Raw genomic sequence first — 22,570 nt, forward strand, 5'->3', positions numbered from 1 at the left:
ATCATGGGCAGCAGAATGAATGATGCATTGTTAATATGTAATTATGTCACTAGCATTATGTAAATGTTATTAGGGAACTGCAGGGGCAAAAAGATCTATATTGCTTCAATAGTTTCCTATTTAGCTGGGAGGTTTTTTTTTAATCATGAATGGATGTTGAATGATTTTTTTAAATGATGATATCCTCTGATTCATGTTACCCAAGAAAAAATGCCCATCTCAACTTAGCAGCAAAAATTGAATCAAAGACTTGACATTATGACCCCTATACATATTTTGACTATTTCTCATCAAGGACATTAGCAAAGAGCAATTTTTTATTCCTTAATCACAAAAAAAAGTGGATCTTTAGGAATTTCATTTGTCAGAAAGTAATCTCACCTACTTTCCTTTATTGAAAAATGTGAAAGCCACAGCCAGTTTTACATTACCAAGAATATGAAATTGAATCCCAAATTCCAAGTATTGGAGAATAAACTAGCATTGTTCAGTTCATCTTCCTCATCTATCACTGATAGTGTGAATTGGGAGCTCCAAATAGAAGTTATTGAACTACAGTGCAATATAATACTAAAAGTGAAATAATTGTATTATTTATCCTAAATATAAAAACACTGTGCAATGATCCTTTCCATGTTCAAAATGAACTATCAATTTATGAAGAGCTTCTTTCTGTTTTGAAACTGAATACAACTGAATATCAAAATCAGATAGAAGACTCAAGGATGAATTCTACCCTGTACCTCACAATATGAAATATAACCTGACACTTCATGTTTTCTCAGAAGTATCTGTTTTCCAGTTTTGAATCAAAAAAGTGTGAAACATGAAAGAAAATAATTAATAATTTACTGTGTCTATTTTCAATTTGTATTTCCCCATGTATATGGTAAAATATGATCTCCATCAGTATATCTGTGTTTATTATGTTATCTCTTCACACTGTGTTTCAGTAAAAACAAAGAAATCTTTATTATATTTCTGGCAATTGATTTTCCATACATCTGCCCTGTTTCACTAATTTATCTGCTTGGTCTATAGATGCCCTTAAGTTCATGACTCATGCAGTAAGTATTCACCAAATGATGGTTGAGCTGAATGCACTGCAAACACTACTGATGTTATGCTTTGTTCATTGAATTTTCTTTTGATTTCTGTGTTGCTTCAATCCATATATAGAGCAATAGCAAAAAATTGGTGCAAAGCCAGCACTGAATAAAGATTCGTACAACAGTGCTCGCTTCGGCAGCACATATACTAAAATTGGAACAATACAGAGATTAGCATGGCCCCTGCGCAAGGATGACATGCAAATTCGTGAAGCGTTCCATATTTTTTGATTAACATAACATAATAATAAAAAAAATGTAAACATTAAAAAAAAAGATTCGTACAACAGACTTTCAAATGTTGGTACAGAGCATTAAAATAATACTGGATCCAGAGGTAATATTCAGCATATTTAGAATGCTAATTCTCAGAAGGATAATAAAAATATTACCAATTGATCTATATAAAATAAGTAAATAAAAATACCTAAAACTCCATTGAAAGGCCCAATATTTCTCAAGCATTTTTTAAATCAGTCTATTCCAATCATGGCTTAATCTATAAGAGCATAAATAGATGCATTTCTATCATTGTCTTTCTCCATGATTAAAACACCCAAATGTAACTTTCGCAATTCCAAAAAAAAAAAAAAGATTCCTATTGCAAACTTCTCTTTTTTCACATTTTAATGTAATAACTGGCATATCTGGGGGTGAGGGAATATTTCTTCACTTTTTGGATCCTTATTTTTGCCTTGCCACAATTTACTAATTTTCTCCAATTATGAATATAGTCTGCTTCAAATCCTTTTCTGGAATGAAGTAGGATGTCAATGTACACATTCTGTCCTAGTATTCTTCAGGTAAGAGAAAGCATATGCTATAACAGGGCCTGAGGCAACTTAACTAACTAACGCAGTCTTATGTAAGCAATTTCTGTAAGGTTTCATTTTTGTAAATATATTTCTAGTGAAAAATGTAAGAGTCATTTTCAGGTTTTTACTTTGGCACATAGAAAACAAGAAGCTATTACCTAGCCTGGGCTTAATAAGCTCAAACACACACACACAGAGAGCACAAAAAAAAAAACAAAAAAAAACAAATCAAAGACCAGAGAAATAAACTCCACTGCTCAAATCTAGTATTTGTCCAAAAGTTTAATGACTGCATCAAAAGTCTTCCAAAATCAAATGACTGCCAGTTGATAAAGAGTCACCATTGGTAGAAAACTACCCCCAAAGACAAGAGACTAGAAATGCATTTTCTCTTCAGAGTGAAATGAAAAAGAAGGATTATAAATGGGAATGGAAAACATGCAAGTGAATTCAATCACTCATTTAACAGGAATGATGGAGCAACTTTGTGTCGGTTTCTATTCAAGGTGCTAGAGACACAACTGAACATATCAGTCCAAGTCCTTGTCCTCATAAAACCTATATGCTGATAGGGGCGCCTGGGTGGCCCAGTTGTTAAGCGTCTGCCTTCGGCTCAGGTCATGATCCCAGGGTCCTGGGATGGAGCCCCACATCGGGCTCTCTGCTCAGGGGGAAGCCCGCTTCTCCCTCTCCCATTCCCCTTGCTTGTGTTCCCTCTCTCGCTGTCTCTCTCTCTGTCAAATAAATAAATAAAATCTTTTTAAAAAAAACCCATATGCTGATGAATGAGACACTGATACACAGCTAAAAAATAAATAAATGTGATACAGGGTTGAGTGTGTCTGTAAAGAAAATAACAGAGGGTAAGGAGATGGAGTCATTGAGGGGAGGGTACTATTTCAGATAGAGTGGTCAGGGAAGGCTCTAACAGAAGGAACATTTGAGCAGAGACCTGAATGAAATGAAGGAGTAAGGTATGCAAGGATCTGAAGGAAGACATTCAAAGCAGAGAAAACTGCCAGAGCAAAGGCTCTAAGGCACAAGAAAGTTTGGAGCGTTTCAGTGTGACTCAAACAGAGTGAACAAGGCAGAGAGAAGCTGGAGATGAGGTGATAAATATCATAGGAGCTAGGCTATGTCAGGCTATGTCAGTTTTGTGGGGTTTTTTTTAAGATTTTATTTATTTATTCATGAGAGACAGAGAGAGAGAGAGGCAGAGGGAGAAGCAGGCTCCCAAGGAGCAGAGAGCCCGATGCGGGACTCCATCCCAGGACTCTGGGATCATGACCTGAGCCGAAGGCAGATGCTTAACCATCTGAGCCACCCAGGCGCCCCATGGCAGTTTTTTTTTTTTAATAGCCACGAATTCTTTGACACTCCTCTCTTTAAGAAGTGGGCTCTAAGTTACCTCCTTTTGGAGCTGGTGGGCTTTGAACTGCTTCAACCAATAGAGAATTGTGACACTAAACACTTTCCAAGGCAGGGTCTTAAAATGACCATGCAGGTTTCACTTGGTTTCTTGGATACTTGCTTCAACTATGCTGAGCCTGTCATGCTGGAGAGGTCACATTTAAGCACTCCAGTCAAGAGTTCCAGCTAAACCTAGATTTCCATTCATCCCACCAAGGAGCCAGACAGACATGTGAATGAAACTTAGACTGTCCAGATCAGCCTATCCACTGACTGAGTCCTCTGAGTGACTTCAGATGACTCCATCATCAGGCAGAAGAACCAACCAGTCAACACCTGCCCCGAGTTTCTAAAGTATAAAACAGTTGTGTTTTAAGTCACTAAGTTTTGAAGTGATTTACTATACAGCAATAGTAACTGGAACCAAGGCCCTTGGGCCACAGTAAGAATTTGTTTTCTGTTCTGATTATGATAGCAAGCCATTGAACTTTTGAGCAAGGAAATAATGTGATCAGATTTACAGTTTTAAAAAGTCATTTTGGCTAATTAGTAAAAGATGAGCTATAGGATTGTAAGAGTGAATGCAGGAATATCATTATGAGGTTCCTGCAGAATCCTGGCAAGAGAAGAGGAGGGCTTGAACTAGGGAGATCACAGCAGAGGAGTGAGAGGTAGTTGGATTTAGATTATGTTTGGAAAGTGGAGCCCAGAGGATTTGCTGATATGGGATGTGAGAGAAAGAAGGAAGTAAGGACTGCATCTTAGTTTTTGGCCCCGGCTACTGGGGGGAATTATGGTAGTCTTAAGAAAGACTAGGGGAGAGGCATATTTGGGCACAGAAGGAGGGTCATAAGTTAATTTTTGGACATGTTAACAGGCTTTTTAAAATTTAAGTATAGTTGACATATTAGTTTCAGGTGTACAACATAGTGATTTGATAGTTCTATACATTACACAGTGCTCACTACAATAGTGTAGTTACCATCTGTCACCATACAAAGTTATTACAATCTTATTGACTATATTCCACTTGCTGTACTGTTCATCTCCATGACTTATTTATTTTATAACTGCAAGTTTGTACCTCTTAATCCCCTTTACCTATTTCACCTACCACTCCACATCTCTCCCATCTGGCAGCCACCAGTTTGTTCTCTGTATCCATGAGTCTGCTTCTGGTTTTTGTTGTTTGTTCATTTGTCTTGTTTTGTTTTGTCTTATTCCACATATAAGTGAAATCATATGGTATTTGTCTTTCTCTGACCTACTTCACTTAGCATATTATCTTCTAGGTCCACCCTTGTTGCCAAAAATGGCAAGATTTCATTTTTATGGCTGAGTAATATTCCACTGTGTATGTGTATCACATCTTTATCCATTCATCTATTGAGGGACACTCAGGTTGCTTCTATATCTTTGCTATTGTAAATAATGCTGCAATAAACATAGAGGTGCATATATTTTTTTGAATTAGTGTTTTTATTTATTTTTTTTATAAATACCCAGAAGTGGAATTGCTGGGTCATATGATATTTACATTTTTAATTTCTTGAGGAACCTCCATACTATTTTCCATCATGGCCACACCAATTTGTATTTCCACCAACAGTGCACAATGGTTCCCTTTTCTCCACATCTTCACCAACACTTGTTAGTTCTTATCTTTTTGATACTAGCCATTCTGACTGGTATGAGGTGATATCTCATTGTGGTTTTGATTTGCATTTCCCTGGTGTTGAGTGATGTTGAGGATCTTTTCGTGTGTCTGTTGGCCATCTGGATGTCTTCTTTGGAAAAATTTCTATTCAAGTCATCTGCCAATTTTGTAATCAGATTATCTGGGGTTTTTTAGTGTTCAGTTGTATGAGTTCTTGATATAGATCGGATATTAACCCCTTATTGGATATACCATTTGCAAAAATCTTCTCCCATTCAGCAGGCTGCCTTTTGTTTTGCTTATGGTTTCCTTTGCTGTGCAAAAGTTTTTTAGTTTGATGTAGTGCTAGCTATTTATTTTTGCCCTTGTCTCCCTTGCCTGGGGAGACACATATCAAGAAAAATATTGCTAAGCCAATGTCCAAGTTTACTGCCTATGTTTTCTTTTAAGAACATTATGGTTTCAGGTCTTACATTTTGGTCTTTAATCCACTTTGAGTTTATTTTTGTGTATGATGTAAGAAAGTGAACACATTAAGAGTTACAATGCCAAACTGGAAGTGTAGAATTTGTATATGAGTCTAGAGTTGTAGGTGATAATATATATAACAACTTAGATGTATGAATCTGGAGTTCAAGAGAAGAGATCTAAGCTGGGGATGTAATCCAGGAAACACCAGTATATAGATGCTTTTAAAGCCATAAGAGTGAATGAGATCACCAAGGGAAGTCATCTAGATATCAAGGACATAGAGGAGCCGTGGATCAAAGAATGTGCTGAAGCATGCTATAATATTTAAAAAATCAAAAAGGTGCTGGTAAAACTGGATGTCCACATGTAAAAGAATGAAGTAGGATGCTTACACCTTATATCATATACAAAAATTAACTCAAAATAGATAAAAGACCTAAACTTAAGAGGTAGAATTGTAAAACACTTAGAAGAAAACATAGGAGAAAATCTTTATGGCATTGGATCTGGCAATGATTTCTTGAATAAGACACCAAAAGCACGAGCAACAAAAGATAAAATTGGATTTAATCAAATTAAAAACTTTTGTGCATTGAAGGACACTATCAAGAGAGTGAAAAGACAACCCACAAAATGGAAAAAGTATTTACAAATCACATATCTGATAAGAGATTAATATCCAGGGAAAAAAAAGAACTCCTACAACTCCAATAACCAAAAAACAAACAACCCAATTTTCAAAAATGGGCAAAGGACTTGAATAGACATTTCTCCAAAGAAAATATAAAAATAACCAATAAGTACATGAAAAATGCGCAACGTCATTTGTCATTAGGAAAGTACAAATCAAAACTACAATGAGATACCACTTTACACCTATTAGGATGGCTATATTTTAAAAAAGGGAAAATAACAAGTGTTGGCAAAGATGTGGAGAAAATGAAACCCTCATGCATTGCTGTTGGGAATGAAATGTAAAATGGTGCAGCCACTGTGGAAAACCATTCGGCAGTTCCTCAAAAAGTTACACAGCATGTTACTGTATGATCCAACAATTCGACTCCTAGGCATATACCCAAACAAATTGAAAGCAGAGACTCAAAAAGATATTTGTACACCAATATTCGTAACAGTGTCATTCATAATAGCCCAAAGGTAGGAACAACTCAAATGCAAATGTCCATCAACAGATGAACGAATAAACAAAATGTGATGAATGGATAAACAAAATATATAGTGGTGAAATATTATTTGACCATAAAAAGGAATGAAATTCTTGATACATGCTACAACATGGATGAAGCTTGAAGACATTATGCTTAAATGAAAGAAGCCAGACACAAAAGGACAAATATTTTATGATTCCACTTATATGAGGTACCTAGAATAGGTGAATTCATACAGACAGAAAGTAGAATAGAGGGTACCAGGGGCTAGGGGGAAGCGGGAATGAGGAGTTACTACTTAATGAGTACAAAATTTCTGTTTGGGATGATAAAAAATGTTGCACAACACTGTGAACATATTTAATGTCACTGAATTGTACACTTTAAAATGGTTACACTGGTAAACTTTATGTTGCATATATTTTACCATGATTTTTTTTAAGTCAGGAAGTGGAGGAGAACAACAAATGAAACTGAGAGGGGGGCACCTGGGTGGCTCAGTAGGTTAAGCGTCTGCCTTCGGCTCAGGTCATGATCCCAGGGTCCTGGGATCAAGCCCCCGTGTTGGGCTCCCTGCTCTGCAGGAAGTCTGCTTGTCCCTCTTCCTCTGCCCACCTCCCGCCTGTGCTCTCTCTCTTCCGCTCTCTCTCTCTCTCTCAAATAAGTAAATAAAACCTTAAAAAAAAGAAACTGAGAGGGACTGGCAGGGAGTAGGACAAAATCTAGAAGAGTGTGTGGCACCCTTGAAGCAATTGAGAAGGAAAGAATGACCAGTTTCCAATGCCGCTGAAACAGTGGGTAGCATGAGTAGGATGAGGGCTGAGAATTGACCGCTGGGTTCAGCAGTGTGGAGGTGATGGGGTCCTTGATAAGAACAGTTTCAGTAGCATGATGGGGATTTTAAAGATTTAACCCAGACTTAAATGGGTTAAAGAGAACTTATGAGCTGAAAAAGTGGAGACAGAGTAAAAACTAACCTTTTGGGAAGTTTTGTTGTGAAGGGTAATAGAGAAGTGGGGTAAAAGAGGGACAGCAGATCTAGGGAGGCCTTTTTGGTAATGAGTCTGCTACTGGGAAGTAAATGACAGTTGAACCACATGTGGATTTTGTCAGATAAAGACCTAATTTCCATAACAAATAAAAGGCTGAGCACTGCACACTAGAAAGCAAAATACTGAAATTATAACTAGTAAGAAATGTGAACCAATCCTTCCAATTACTCACAAGATTCAACCTCTTCCCAAAAGTTGGGGTCCATATCCACATTCCATAGTTAAACAAACACATGGAAAATTTGGAAATGATCCAGGGAAAATCACAACTACGAGAAGTTTTGATAAACAAGAAATAGAGAAGTGAAAGGAAAAAGAAAGAAGAGATAAATGAGGAAATATTTAATAATTCTTTTCATGTGACTGTAGGGCTTTTTCACAGAAAACTTGTGAATATTTTTCACCATATACTCAGAGGAATAATAAAAAAGTTAGCAAAATGACATAACAGTATTGGCCTTGGGAAAGGCAAAACAGCGTATTACCTATTACATACATATTACATATTACAGCATAAAATTTGAAACATTGGAATGAGTTTCTGGTTACAGAACCTCTTTGCTATTGCTTGTAAAACCAGGCAAGTCCTATCTAATATTGTTCTGGAATTTCTGGCCAATACAATAAGACATTAAACCAAAAAAAGAGGTACAATTATTGGCAGGCAGAAGAAAGAATTTTTATCATTTTCAGATGTTAAGATTGCACACCTAGTTAAGGCAAGAGAATCAATAGGAAAACTATTAGAATTAATAAGCACATTTTAAGAAGTGGCTGGATGCAGGGTAATTATCAAGAAATCAATAGTTTAGGTAATAAGCAGCTAGAAATATAATGAAAACACAATAACAAAGTCTTTTAAAAATAACACAGTCTTTTAGAAGTAACTTATAATAAATGTTTGGATCCTATATATATAAAAACTTATTTTATTAAAAGCAATAAAAGAAGATTTGAGTATCATATTCCTGGTTGGACAGACTTAAGCTTGTAAAGATGTCCATTCTTCCTAAGTGAAGGGTAAGACCGTCTGATCATAATCTCATGAGGATTGATTTTAATTTGACAACATATTTCTAAAGTTCATCTGGAATTATAAATAGGCAAAAATTAATCAAGAAAAATTTTGAAGAGAAATTATAGTAGGCTTGCTCGCCTAGATATTAAAGCTATTTATAAATCTCAAATAATTGAAATAATGAGACCAGTAAAAGGTTTATAGAGGGAGCAATAATACAAGAACAAAACTCTAGAATGCGTAAATATTTACCATATGATTGAGTAGGCATTACAAATCAGTTGGGAAAGGATGGATTTTTCCATAAGAAGTGTAGAGTTGAAACTGACAGCTATATAAGAAAATCTTATTAAACTATTACCATATCATGGGCCAAAATAAACTTTAGTAGATTAAAAAGTTAAACATAAATCATCAAACCACATAAAAGCTAGAAGAATAGGCATTTGATTTTCGAGTAAAGAGAGGTTTCCTAAGTTTAAACATAATTTTTAAAATGACAAAGAAAAAGATACACAACATGAAAAATAAATCAACAAATTGAGAAAAATATTTGCCACAAATATGATAGACTAAAACTACTATCCGTAAGATATAAGTTCTTAAAATTGCTAAGATAACTCTAAGACATGATATAAAAATGTGCAAAGGACAATCTAAAAAAGAATCAATGCAAATGGCTAGAAAAATAACCTCATTCACAATTGAAAATAATCAAATTGAATAACGAGTATGATAGAGAGTAATAATAATGGCCCCCAATGAATCACACCTCTCTGGCTCCATGCCCCTTTGCAATGTGGCTTTGATACTCTTTTCACGAAGAAATGAAATCTATGTCTCTATCCCTTGAAGCTGGGATGACCTTGTGGCTTGCTTAGACCAAAAGAATCTGATAGAAATTACTATGTGCTAGTTCTGGAGCTTAGGCCTTATGGTGCCTTGTTTCTCATCCTGCCATTGATTTGGAGCCCTGAGACTGTGAAGAAGCTCAGTTTAACATGTATTTCAGGATTAGAAACCATGATGGGAAGAAAAAAGGTGATTTAGCCAACAGCTAGAAATAACTTCCAGACATTTAAGTGAAGCCATCTTAGTCTCTTCAGCCCCGGTTGAGCTGTCACAGAACTGCAGATGCATAAATGATCTAAGACCAGGAGAAGAACCACATAGCCCTGGATTGCCAGCCCACAGAATCATAAGACACAATAAATTGTTGTTTTAACTTACTATGCTTTGGAGTAGTTTACTGATAAAACAAGTATCCATTTTTATCTACCAAATTAGCAAAGAATTAAAAGTAAAAAGAAGACACAAATTACTAATGAGGGAACAGTTAGCAAAATATAATGTTAGGAGCATAAATTGGAATATACATATATTTTTTTCTTTGATCAGGTAATTCTACTTCTAGAGTTTTATCCTTCAGAAAGGATTAAAAATATGAACAAGATTTATACCTAAAGATGTTTTTTATCTATAATTTTTTAAAAATCAGGACAAATGTCTATTAAACAATAGAATGATATATTTAAAAAATTAAAGTATATCCATGTAATAAACTATTATTTCATGGAACCTGATCCCTGTTGTCAGAAATCATGGAAATCGACCTAAATAGTGTGATCAATCTGGTTTTGTGTTTGGGGGAAGCAAATAACAGAGACTAAAAGGAAGTATATACCAAAACTATTATTATTTTTTTCTTTACTTTTCCTCTTATTTCCCAAATTCTCAACAATAAGAATGTGTTCTTTTTGTAATAAGAAAAAATATATATTACTTTGAAACGGGGACAAGTTCTTCATTGTCTAAGAATATTAAAACATGGTCCTGTCTTAGATAATAAACTAACAAGCAGTTATTGATCACCTACTGTGTATGAATCACTGTCAAATGTTGAGGTGGGCTAATTGAAAGGGTCTTAAAGTCATAAGGTTGTAACAGATAAGTGTCCAAAGACCAACCAACTTAAAACTGTCTCCACCATTAGTTTACAGATTGTGCCTATAATCCAGTGGGATTGGCATGTCTTAATGACCCTGCAGTACCCTTGGTCCACAAATTCCTTTTTACTTCCTATTCTTATGCTGGAGTTTCCAGCACTAGATGAAGAGAATGTTTTCTCTTAAATATTTTCATCCACCAATCAGAGCTCAGGCTCGATTTCAAATGGATAATTCCAACTGCAGTATTAAAGGAGCTCTAGATGTATGGATTGTTTAAAGGCTAGGAATTGAAAGAGGATCCCATACTCTCTAACATTATGACTCAGTCTCTGTTCACCAGACAAAAAAGGTTCTAGATTATACAGATCAGGAACAATTTCAGTGAACTGTCATTTATTTCAGTCCCAGAAACACCATAATCAATTAGCCTCCACCAAAGATCTGCGGGTTAAGCCATTCTGACAAGCATTGGGTTTGTTGCCTATTATGGTAACCACACCCAATGGCATCTGGCAACAAAGTGTTATTGACACTCATTACTCTGCCTCAACCTCCATTTCAATGGTTGCATTTCCTGTCTTTGTCCCCTGCCTATAGAGAACCTATAGAAAAGCGATACAGTGCTTTTCAAAGATGCTGTTTTCACCTTCACCAATTTATTTTTTATTGCCATGGTGAACAGAATATTTCCTAGCTAGCCTCAGGGGACATAGTTTGAGTTGGGTAAGCCAGTCACACATGATAAATCCACTCCAACATTCTTATTTCTCTAAGCCTTTGAATTCCTTACTTCACATCATGCCAAGGTATTTCTGGCATCCCAACTTCGGTTCATACAGACCACTGTTAAGTACAAATTTTGGAACAACTGAGCTAACAGAACCAGCTGCTTGAATCCCAAATATATGGCAAAGGCATTCTTGCTAATTAATTCAGGTCAATCTAAAATTACTTTGATCCCTGTTTTGTTGTTGCTTTTATTTCTGCTTTTAGTTATTGTTGTTATTCCTATTCCCCAAAAAATCAGGTCACACTCAAGATTTTGTGAGTTCAGTCACTTTATTAAGGACTTCAGGAATTACAAGAGGGATCTCAGGGCTGCTACACAATCTTCCACTATTCTCCTGCCCTCCCCTTTATACTCCAGATATTTTCCAGAAGCCCATGTTCCCAGAAATTAGATAAATAAAATAGACAAACTCCTATAAAGACTCAGGAAAGAAAATCTGAACAGGGCGCCTGGGTGGCTCAGTTGGTTAAGCGACTGCCTTCGGCTCAGGTCATGATCCTGGAGTCCCTGGATCGAGTCCCGCATCGGGCTCCCTGCTCGGCAGGGAGTCTGCTTCTCCCTCTGACCCTCCCCCCTCTCATGTGCTTGCTCTCTCTCATTCTCTCTCTCTCAAATAAATAAATAAAATCTTTAAAAAAAAAAAAAAAAAAAATCTGAACAGACATATAACAAGAAAAGAGATTGAATTAGTAAACAAAATACTACCTACATTCCTCACAAAAACTTATAGACAAATTTTCATAGCAACTTTATTCATAAAAGCCAAAAGTACAAACAATACAAATGTCCATGAACCAGTGAATGGATAAATAAATTGTGGTATATCTATTCAGTATAATATTATTCAGCAGTAATAATATTAATATAATAATGAATAAAATGAATAATAATATTCAGCAATAAAAGGGACTGTAGCACTGATACATCCTACAACAGGGATGAGCCTTGAAAACATTATGATAAATGAAAGAAGCCAGCCACAAAGGACCACATATTGTATGGTTCCATTTGTATGATATTTCCAGAATAGGCAAATCTATAGAATGTTTGCATAGAGGTGGAAGAATTGGGGGAAATGGAAGTTGACTGCTAAGAGTATGGGGTTTGTATTTAAAGGGATTAAAATGTTCTAAAACTGATTATGGTGATGGTTGCATAATTCTCTGGCTATACTAAGATATCTTGAATTTTTTGCTTTAAATGGGTGAATTACATGGTATGTGAGTTACATCTCAAGAAAGTTATTACAAAAGAAGAGCTCATGTTCCCACAGATGACTTTTTCTACTTCAGTCAGCCTCTGAGGAAGTATAATCCTGGTCTCTGTTCTAATTGCTCATCTTGTTCCTTCCAATATTATTAAAATGTCAAATGTCAGAGAGATAAATATATTGGTCATAAGAATGAGATAGAGGCAAAACTGACAGCCAGAGGAAATACTAAGTCTATGTAAAACACAAGACTTTCTTGATACAATATTTATGTCAATTTTAAAAATCAAATCAGCTGGACTTGAGAAAACCTCAACTTGAGAAATACCATAAACATTTCAATATTAGATATATAAGAACTTAGTAATTTAAACATATAACTTAAACTTTAATTTTTGAAAATATTCCTTTATTATTCAAGTTACACAACTTCATTGTAAACTAAATAGGTAATACAGATAAACAAAAAGAAAACTTTTTAAGGGGTTCCTGGGTGGCTCAGTTGGTTAAGCGTCTGCCTTCAGGTCAGGTCATGATCCCAGGGTCCTGGGGTGGAGCCCCATGTCTGGCTCCCTGCTCAGTGGGGAGTCTGCTTCTCCCTCTGCTCCTCCCCCTGCTCCTGTGTGCTCGCTCTCTCTCTCTCTCTCTCCCTCCCTATGAAATAAAGTCTTCTAAAAAATCACACACAGTAACATCACTCAGAAAGAATACTGTTATCATTTTATCACTTTTTCTATGCAAATATATACATGCAAACACATGGGATTGTACTGCAGAGTACTTGGAGATTTGTGAGTTGTATCTTCTACTCCTATTATAAAGAAAATTTTTCATATTAATATTCAGTGCTATCATATTCTTAATTGCTGCATAGTATCCCATTTTAGAGACACCTTAATTTGTGTGTCATTTTATTGCTAGACATTTAGATCATTCCGTTTTTATTCTGCATAAACAGTATAAAAATAACATTCTTGTCTCCCCATCTTTACATGTATATTGAATCATTGCCTTGGGGTAATGATTAGAAGTGGCATTTTTGAGCTAAATAATACATACATGGATATGATACATATTTGCCAAATTTCTCAGCAGGATAATTCTATCAGTAACAACCTTTAGTACGTGAAAAAGTGCCTGTTTTCTGACATCTCAGCCACGACCATGTGTCTGCAATCTTTTTATCCTTGCAATTCTGAGAAAGGATATCTCATTATTATTTTAATTTCCATTTATTTGTTTCACATGTTTTAATGTTTCATCTGTCTCTTCATTAGTAAGTTTACTATTCACAACCTTAATCCATTTTTATTAGATTTTATTTTTCTTATTTATACGAAAGCTCTTTAAATGCTAAGGATATTAATCTTTTCTCCATCATGGCTGTTACAAATATATTTTTCCAATTTTACAGATGTCTTTACAGTGCATTTGCCATAGAGAACTTCTAAACCCCTTTATGGTCAAATTTTTCAGTCTTTTTCCTTCTTATTTCTCCTGAGGTGATGCTGAGAAAGTCCTTCCTAGCCTAAGTCATGTACCTACAATTTCTCCAACAATATTTTTTACTTCAAATATTCAAATATTTAATCTATCTAGATTTAAATAGAGCTCCAAATGAATTTTTCCACATCAATAACCAAGTGTCTTAGCATCATTTGTTAAATTATTTCTTCTTTCAGCACAAACTTGAGATGCTGTTTTTCTCATATATTCCAATGCCTATAAACACAGCAGTCTGTTTCTCTACTCTTTTTTCTCCCCTGGGCTGATTCTTTACGCAACAAGATCCCTGCATTTACTGGGCTGGTCCTCTACCAACCCGGGGCCTCCCCTCAGCTGAGCGGTCTCAGCATTGGCTGTAGTCCCCTCTGACACTTCCAGTCTTCCCTGAGGTGAAGCAAAAAAAAAAAAAAAAAAAAAGACTTCTCTCCCTATGATTTGTGCTCTGTTACATGGCACTCATAGACAGGTTACTTGAGCCACAACAAATTGAACAGTTTAATGACTGGTTTTGTTTTTGTTTTGGCCAATAATCACAGCCCTCTCTTCTTTGTAGCATAGACTTTATTCATTCGTTCAACGAAAGACCACAAAGGTACTTTGATCAGGACATTGTCAAGTAAGGGCTACCATGCCATCTATACCTAAAATCACTCCTCCTCACCCAAACTTTAGATGTTGTTGAGCCCAGTTTTCCATGTCTCCCGTTGTAGAAGGCAGTGTTGGTACAGAAGGCCAGACACAACCTGACCCACCTTTTCTCTTTAATCTCATTTCCTACAACTCCCTTGACAATCCCCACTTCACTCACACTGACGTCCTCCCTATTTCTTCAACGCTCCTGTCAGGGCAGGCAGGTCCTGTCAGGACTTTTGCAGCAGCTACTCCTTCCCCCTGGAATTGTCCTCCCTCAGATATCCACATGGATAACTTGCTCACTTCCTTCACATTTTTGCTGACATGTCACCTTGTAAAAGGTGTATACCCAAACTACCTGTTATGGACAGAATTATGAGCCCCTAAATTCATACGTTGAAGCCTTTGGAGATAGGGACTATAAGAAAGTAATAAAGGTTAAATGAGGTCATAAGGGTGGGGCTTTAATGTGATAGCCTGGTGTTCCTTATAAGAAGAGGAAGAGACAGCAGAGCTCACTCATGTGCTCTTGCTCTCTCTCTCTCTCTGTCACCACCCATGTGCAAAGAGGAAAGGTCATATGAGGACATAGCAAAAAGATAGCCATTTCTGCAACAGGAAAAGAGTTCTCACTAAAAACCAAATGTTCCAGCACCTTGATCATGGACTTTTGGCTTCCATAACTGTAAGAAAATAAATATCTGTTGTTCAAGCCACCCAGTCTGTGGTATTTTGTTATGGCAGCCCAAGCAGACCAAGATACCACCCCACCCATATGTTAACACCATCACCCTGTTTGCTTGTACTGCTTCACTCTCTTATTTATTCTACCCTTGCACTTAATGTCTTCTAAATAATCTAAAATTTACTTTTTATTATTTTAATTGTTTATTGTCTATCTTCTCCCACTAGAGTATAAACTTATGGGTGCAAATATTTCTGTTCCTTTTATTCATTGATGTATCCCTAGCATATAGAACTGTACTTGTAACATAGAAGACTCTCAATAAATATCTGCTGAATAAATAAATGAATTACGGCAGACTCCTTCTTCTTTTAAGGTGAATTTTCTCTCAGAAGCCCTATTCCCCTGGGGCGCCTGGGTGGCTCAGTCGTTAAGTGTCTGCCTTCAGCTCAGGTCGTGATCCCAGGGTCCTGGGATCGAGCCCCACATCGGGCTCCCTGCTCTGCGGGGAGCCTGCTTCTCCCTCTCCCACTCCCCCTGCTTGTGTTCCCTCTCTTGCTGTCTCTCTGTCAAATAAACAAATAAAATCTTTATAAAAAAAAAAAAAAGAAGCCCTATTCCCTATCCCAGCCCATCAGGTGGCATTGTTGTAAGACCATCCTACCTTGAGGACACCATTTGATTCTTTGTTCAGATGAGTCCTCAGCTCCCATGACAATCAGTGCAAGGCAATAGATACTAGGGTTAGAATGAGGGGACTCCTTCCCTGGAGCATTTCTGAATTTCGGGTTTAACTCAGCCAGGACACTTGGTGTTTTAATTTGGGGTTCCCTCAAAGCAGAACCTAAAAAAAAAAAAGATGTGGACTCACTTGGGAGGTGATCCCAGGGATCAGGAATGAAGGAGCAGGGAGATTAAGGCAGAGAAGGAAGGAAGCTAATGAAGGGTATGTTACTGAGATGATTATTGCTGTAGGCACCTGGAATTGACTCCTGCCTGAGCCCCACTGGGAAACAGTGTAGAATGTGCCTTGGAATTATTCCTCCATCAGACAGGAAGCATTTATGGATCCACTCCTGTAGCTCTTTGTTTCAGAGTAACATCCAGAGGTGTTAACTTCCATGCCCCACTCTGTGCCATACTCTCAGGTTGCCATATGTGTGGACTGAGCAAGATGTAACAGTAACTTGAGATAATCCTTCAACGTGCACAGGAAATGGCCACCACAGCTACTGCTGAAATCACAGAAAGGCAGAGGGAATGGGTTTGGGGTCACAAAAGCATCAGCTACATTTGGTTTTAAGAACAGCTTTAGTATCTCAAGGTCAAACTATTTCTACATATTCTATTACTAACTTTTTGTTTTCCTTATGTGAAATGAACTTTGCTAGAAGGATGTGATCCACAATATGCCACACAGAACCCATAACTGAAAAGAACACAGTCGTTCCACGGACAGAAAGTTAACTTGCAGTTCTCAATCCACTTTTTCATCAGCAATGTCACTTGTTGAATTGTGAGAGTTCTCCCTCATCCACACCGCCTCTTCCTCCTGGTAATCTTCAGTATATAGGTAAAGGTATTACCCATGATTGCTGTTCCTCAAGGGGCAAGGTATGTGTGATATTACACCATGAGGTGTTTTCTGTCATATCATACTCTCCTGAGAGCCTCCTCATCTGAGCACAGAGTGTTCATCATTTTTCCAGAAAATTTTAACTAAGTCAATCCCGTATTTTAAGGATGCAAGAAGCTTAATAGATGCAAAAATGGAAAAAATAAAATACCTGCAAAAGGTGCAGAGAGACGAAGAACTCAAGAATGCACAAAGAAATCTTCAAAAGTTCACTTCTGGACAGTATTTATGGTTGGAGGAAGAAGAGGCTTAGAAAATGTTTGTGTCCATAACCACCTAAAATATCATGTCTGGTATTTTTAGATGCAAGTCTAACTCTTGAATAAGGGACGTTCCTGGCTAGGAGGAAATGTCTGGCACGTAGTAGGTATTTAATAGGTGTGTATTTGTTAAAAGCACAATGCATCTTTCAATTTAATCCCTGATTCTACACCTGAGAAAATAACCCTTACTTTAGACTTGGTATTCCCCCAAGCATTCTTCAGATTTACGCTCAAGCAATATTGAACACATCATGTTCTAGGCAATGTGCTAGGTGCTTCAATATAAGTTTATCTCGTTTAGCCCTCACCCAAACCTACTATTTGGTAGATGAGAATATTAGAGGTCAGAGAAGTTTAGTCTTTTGCTCAAGGTCACATAGCTAGAAAATGTACGGCCAAGATTCCGACTGCAAGTTCAAGGAGTGAGTGTTTCTTTGTTTGTTTTGTTTGTTTGTTTGTTTAAAGGCCTTAAATTCTTTTACGCTCCTTCCATCAAGAGGGGACTGCTCTAAAACTCCTTGCCTTGAGTCTAGACAGATTTGTAACTGCTTTGACCACAAGAGAAAGATGAAAATGATGCTGTGTGATTATTTCTGAGGTTAGATCATAAATGCAGCTTGCCCTGGCTCTCTGGGATCACTTGTATCATTCAGAGGCTCCCTTTTGGGACTTTCCCTCTCAGGACTCAGCCATCATACTGTGAGAAGCCCAAGCCACATGGAGAGCCATGTGTTGGTCAAAAATCCTGCTGAACCCAGTCATTGAGTCACACTAGCACAAACCCCAGATATATGAGGGAAGAAGCTTCCAGATGATTCTAGCCCCCAGCTACTCAAGTTACCCCAAACTAGTTGAGGACCCACACATCATGGATCAGAGACAAGCCATCCCCACTGTGCCTTGTTGGAATTCCTGAACCCCAGAAGCTATGAGCATAATAAAATAGTGGTTGTTATTTATACCACTAATTAGGATTGTTTGTTAAGCAGCAATACTAACTGTAACAGAAACCTTTCCCCAAATTTTAAATATTCAGCGCACTTATAATGACACACAATCCCACAGAGTCTCACAAACTCATGGAAAAGCCATGACTGCCACCCAGATCTCTCTAAGCTATTGGGGAACAGAAAGCAAGGTCTGTGGCCCAAACTCTGATCTGGGCTTTGTGTCTAAAGCTCTGGCCTCAGCAATTTCTCACTCCTTCTTAGACCTTTCTAGTGTCTTTTTCTACCTGGTACTTTGTCTTGGTCACACAAAGCATCTTTTTCCCCTCTGACCCTTCCTAGCACTGAGACTTCTGTGTTCTTTCTTCACATTTCTCCTTCTGTGTCCCTAAAAGCAGGGGGAGGGGATATCTGGTTCTCTTGCTCTCAGTCTCAGGACCGGATTACCAACCCTACTTCAGTTGAAATCACTATTTTCTACACATATCCAAGCCCACTCACCCTAGAGGTCTGCCTCCCATTCTCTCAACACTAAGCATGAGGCCAGGAAGGCATCCATCCTTCTCTCCTCTAGGGTCTTCTCCCCTAAAGAGAGCATAAGTGCCAGATCAAGGGTCTGTCCAGAGAGTAGAAGCAGAGCATCCTTAGTAATTACTGAAGTTAGTAAACTTTGATTTTATTAAGCCCTTACATTAAATACACGTTGTCATTTTTTAAATGAAGCATATATGGTTTGCACTAGAATCTCAACCAGATCAAAACAATTAACTGACCATAGAAAACATAATTCAAGATAACTATTCTAACCCTTTCCCAAAATAAAAGCAAGGATTTGGGAGGATCTTTCTGTTTTAGAGATTCTGATTAGGAACATCACTTCCCAAAGCACAGCTGGGGCTGAGCCAGGGGGATTTAAGCTTCACATTGGGAGTGTGTTGTTTCTTATCTAAGCAGGCTCCAACTTAAACCCAGACAGAGCAGGCATGTATTCTATATAGCGAGAGCTGAGAGGCGATAGAATTTCTCATCCCTAGACACAGAGACTAAGTACACAGTAGCCAAGGCCTGAAATTCTCCTATCCAAGGTTTATTTCTTTGACTTAAGGCTTTGTTCCCCTTTAAAATGCAAATATCTTATGAGTTACTTACAACTTAGTGATAGTGGCAGGTCTTGCTAAGTGCCTACCTAATATCCATTTTCCCCTTCTTTTCTAGTTACAGAATTCCAATTTGGAGGTCAGGGGTAGCAATGTGCCCACATTCCATTTCATCTAGGGGTGGTCATGTGACCCAGCTCTGGTTTCTGAAATATAAGTAGAAATCATTGGGAGGGGCCACCCAGATAGCTTGCTAAAAAGGGAAGACCTATAAAAACAATAGCTCTTTCCCTTTTCCATTCTTCCTTCATGAAAGATAAACACAATTAGTGGAGGCACAGCAGCCATATTGCAAACCCAAGTACAAGAGCTATACATTACAAATGGTAGAGCAGGAAGATAGGAGCCTAATTTGTTGAGGGCATTACAAAGCCACCATACTGGCGCCATAGTCAGCCTACCCTATCCCAGATAGGGGGCACCCTTTTGAGTTATGGCTCTAGAGATAGGTTTCTTTCTCTAATGGATATAATGTTACAAAGGTTTAGGAAATCATACAGGGAGTGAGTTTTGAAACAAGCAAGAAGGCACAGAGAAGTTATGGGCTCTAAGGACTGTATGAATAAAAGTATCCTTGAAGGAGAAAACCATGGAAGTGGAATGTATGGGGCCCTGAAGATCAGCTTATCATGAACAACTTAGGTTTTATCCTGCAACAAAACTAAATGGAGAAATAATTCCATGATATTCTATTAGTGGGAGAAAAGAAAGTATTTCTTTATAGTATCTTTATGAAACAATAACCTGAATGCTCAACATGCTTATGCTTAAGGATGAGTTTTCTGGGACAAATTTAGGTGAATCACAATTCTAGTCAAGAGGCTTTCATAAAGAACTTCAAAGGCCAAAATTTTCCCTGAATGATGTCTCCACAGGAACTGGTGCAGGGAATGAGTTTACTAATAAAAATGACGTTGAATTGCTATTTTTGTTCTCCTGAAATACAGTTGTTATTGGCTGGATATTGGCACTGCATAAGTTGGTAGAAACATTACCTAGGACCACTTAAATTTTTTGCCAAGAGCTTTTTTATTTAAGAGAAGAATATGGTCCAATTTTAATCTTTAACCTAAAATATTCATGCAACCTTGACTTCTTCATGAGGATTTCATACGTAAAATCAAAGACAAGCCAAGGTTCAAAATGGTGGACAATTTCCTTTAACTTGGAATTATCTGTACTATTTACTACATCTCTTTTAGGAAAACACTGCTGAAAGTTGTAGGTCCCTTTTGTGAAATCCCACCAGCCAATCAGTAGGTGGGAATCAAGTAAGTCACAGTGTTTTCAGTTTAACTCCACAAAGAATTTTCCCATTCTATGTCACTGGAGTTGAGCAGTGCTTCTCAAACTGTAACATGCAATACAACTATTCCAGTGCTCTTGCTAAAATACAGGCTCTGATTCAGTACATCCAGAGTGAGGCCTGAGATTCTGCATTTCTAATAGGCAATGATGATGATACTGCTGCTGGTCCATGAACCACACTTTGAGTATCCAGGAAGTAGAGCATGGGCTAACCTGGCTGCTCCTCAGGATCATTTAGTGATCTTGTTTAAAAAAATAAAATAAAACCCAAAGTCTTAGGCCACATCCGGCTCTACAAAATCAGAATCTCCGGGAATGAGGTGCAGGAGTTTGTATTATTAACCATCTCCCCAGGTGATTCCTATTCAGCCATAAGCTGCACCTGGTCTGCAATGATCACAGCAGCATGTCTCAAAGAGGAGCTGTGCACCCCCTAAATCAGAATCGCCTGAGGAGCTTGACTATTGTGCAGATACCTCTCTGCAAATACCTCCCTTCTGCTGCCTAGGAAGGAGGCAAAGGGTGGAGAGAGTATAGAAAATAGGGAGATGGTATAAAAAGGGAAATTGACGTCATTTCGACTCCCACCTGGCAGGAGTAGAGAGGGCCAATTCTCCTGGAAGTGACAGCATGGAAAGCGCCTCCCGCTGCCTAACCACCTGCACCTCCTTCCTTCTCTTCCTCTCCCTGGCAACTGCCCCAGCCAAAGCTGCCCCTCAGGGGCTGCTGGGAGGCCTGGTTAGAGAGGAAGGAGAGGAATGAAAAGGAAAGAAATAGGGGAGGGGGCCTTGAAAAATAAGGTTTAAGAATTACAAACAGCCTTTAGCTTCTGTTCATATTGCAATTCAATCCAATGCAAATAAATATCTATTTCAATATCTGTACTTGCTGAAATGATAACAATGTATTATCTGGCCAAAAGAGTGCATTCCAATTGCATAAAGTTGTATCTATATGTATAAAAAGGTCTGGAAGATTGTGAACTGTATTAATCTCCAAGGGATGGAATTCAAGATAACTGTTTTCTGTATTGTTTGAATGTTTTACACTAAGCATGAATTATTTTTATAATGACATAAATAATAAAGCCATTTTCATTTGGGGGAACAAAAACAAGGGTTCACAGTGCTAACATAACATAGGAGACAGATTGAGGAGAATACAGGCCCTTCTTTGGGAAGCTCACAAACTCATGTAGTCTGACTCATGAATTCTTTCTGAGTTGCAGAGGTATGCAGCTAGGTGGCCCCGCAATAGACATCAGGGCTGGACTCTCCTGTAAAAAGTGGCGTTTCTCCCAAAAGTCCAAGGTGGATTCCAAATGTATGTTATTGAATGGAGATCTGAATAGGAGTTTTACTGTATTAAAGGAGAGAAATGTACTAATTAGTGTAAGTAAAGTAGCTCTGGGGGGAAATGTGTGGGTCAGAGGGATCTAGAAAAAGCAACTGTAATGCTACAGAAAGATTGTGCTCTTGCGGCTTTAACAATAAGATGAGCCAAGAGCTTTACTGGAGATTAAACAAGTAAACCTGGGACCTTATCAAAGATGGAACCACTCCTGATTGCCCTGGGACTTAATCTTCATGGTACTGATATTATAATAGAATTGCCACATGAAAATGAATTAAACAGCAATGAGGCAGGGAACAATGATCTCAGCATTAGTGTCATCCATCAGATAAAAGATGAGCTCATGAGGGGAAGAATCGGGCTTAAGCCGGGTCTGCTCACTTGGGAATTTATTGGGTACTGCAGCCCTGTGGTATCTCCCACTGGCTTAACCAT

The 22,570-nt window shown here is 37.7% G+C and overlaps 1 non-coding gene across 1 annotated transcript; it reads left to right on the forward strand.

Moving 5' to 3' along the window:
- The first annotated feature begins 1,233 nt into the window (after positions 1–1,233).
- On the forward strand, positions 1,234–1,337 carry LOC123323450. The gene has a single exon (XR_006539395.1). It is a non-coding gene; the product is annotated as a U6 spliceosomal RNA (small nuclear RNA).
- The last annotated feature ends 21,233 nt before the right edge of the window (positions 1,338–22,570 follow it).

The sequence above is a fragment of the Neomonachus schauinslandi genome, chromosome X (genome assembly GCF_002201575.2).
Source record: "Neomonachus schauinslandi chromosome X, ASM220157v2, whole genome shotgun sequence".
Lineage (NCBI taxonomy): Eukaryota > Metazoa > Chordata > Mammalia > Carnivora > Phocidae > Neomonachus > Neomonachus schauinslandi.